Raw genomic sequence first — 1901 nt, forward strand, 5'->3', positions numbered from 1 at the left:
TATATATATATATATAATACTTTATCAAAGTATGCGGCCATTCCAAAAAAAAATTCCAAAGATTTCAAGTCTAATAGATGGCACAACATAAAAAATAAAAAATTAAACGAAATTTATAGAAATTTTTATCCTGATTATAATATTTGTTATGAAGCGTTACATCATACAAGCTCTCAATGGGAATGATAAAATCGTGCTTGTAGCCATATGACTTGAAATCTATGGAGTACATTGTCTTTGAAACGGTAAATAAAATGGTAATAAAAGGCTACACTTTGAAACTTATACTTATATTTATAATCTACTCGTAATTTTCTTTGGTTTTATCACAAAATTAATTGAAAAATCGATTGTAGAAAAATTGGGGAACATCGCCAATCGCAATTTGACCGCACTCTTTAAGAAATAAGTAGCCGCTTTTTAGTCGCGTGAGTATTGATTAAGATTTTATAATATTTGATTCAGTTTTCCAATGAATGCTCATTATCATATTATCACTCATTCTTTGGAATTTTCGGTTTCTTCCAAAATTCCAAGTACATGAATAATATGTTTAGGTATCTCTATCTACTTTTTAATCTCCTCAGGATGTAATTACAAACGGCATCAAGGATCGTGAAACGACTAGTGTAACGGTACTAAAATTGATTTGAGCGAAAGTTCATGGAATTAGTTAGCACGACTCTCTGGCGATGAGTCAGATTTTGACAGTGCCCGTTAATCGAGTGTGACTTATCGTGTGCGTACGTCAGCATATAATGCGGTAAACGTGCCTTCAAAAAAAAGCCAGCAGTTAATAAAGCTTTGCTTGAACGGTGCCGGCGAAATATTGTTGTTACGCGATGCCGGTAAATTCACGTGGCTTCATTTATTTCCGTCCCTTCCCACGGCCAATTATGTATATATTCCGATTCTCGTGAGGTATATAAACGTTTTGAAACCGTAAATTCTTAATATATTTTCGCCGAAGCCTAAATCTACAGAGATACATTCTTCTTGGGTAATATTTTTTGAAATTTAAAATTTTTTTTTTTCAAATTCTTAAGTACTTGAAACGCAATAATTTTATTTGGAATAAATTAATTAATATCAATATATAATGAAAGAACTATACTACATTAACGAAAAAAATCTATTGCATTTAAAAAATAATATTATACGAAAAAGACATTCATTGATAAAAATAAAGCTATTAAAGTTAAGAAGTCAAGGAAAGAAGATGAACATTTTGACTGCTATTTGCATTCTTTATTTTCTCTTTATCGAAATTTTTATCATATAATTTTAATTCTTTACAAATGCTCAACATAAAAAAAAAACAGTTTTGCAAACAAAGCATAATGCTACTTTATTAAAATGTACGAACTGTCCACAGAAAAAGAATGAGAGAAATGTTATTTAAATTTTTGATACAACTGGATTTTACTCAGGTAAGATCGCTGTAAAAAATCGTCACCGCTGTCAGCTCAAATTTATTCAATAAACGACGTCACAATCTTTATAATCTGCCCCGTAAACACATGAAAAATGCATATAAACGATACATTTTCTGTCTGATCCAAGATAGATCCTTGGCAAATGTTCAATTTTCAAAGACGAAAATTTCGCTGAAGATTCTGTTCTCGATATCTATATCGACCTAAAACCTTCACTACGTTGCGATTAGAAAAACCGGTGGTCTCAGAAACCTTGACTCGAGAACCATTTCCATGAGAAAAAGGTGTCACTACCTGCAAGTTGTTCTATAGATACGATTCTTGCGAGAGATACGTCTTAACGAGAGTTAAGGCGAGACTATTGCTAGTTGTTCGTCTGTACAACAAAGAGGCACGTGTCTTTTCCTGTCTCTTTCAAGCTAAATTCACAAAAAAATTCCCAAATATTAATAATTAAAAAAAAAA

The 1901-nt window shown here is 31.4% G+C and overlaps 1 protein-coding gene across 11 annotated transcripts in view; it reads right to left on the minus strand.

Annotated features, from left to right (window-relative positions):
- The window catches only part of LOC115232775 (lethal(2) giant larvae protein homolog 1), a 26863-nt gene that overhangs the window by 13006 nt on the left and 11956 nt on the right, over positions 1-1901 (minus strand). The gene's annotated exons all lie outside the window — the stretch shown is intronic.

This window comes from Formica exsecta, unplaced genomic scaffold (genome assembly GCF_003651465.1).
Source record: "Formica exsecta isolate Colony F162 unplaced genomic scaffold, ASM365146v1 scaffold15, whole genome shotgun sequence".
Taxonomy (NCBI): domain Eukaryota; kingdom Metazoa; phylum Arthropoda; class Insecta; order Hymenoptera; family Formicidae; genus Formica; species Formica exsecta.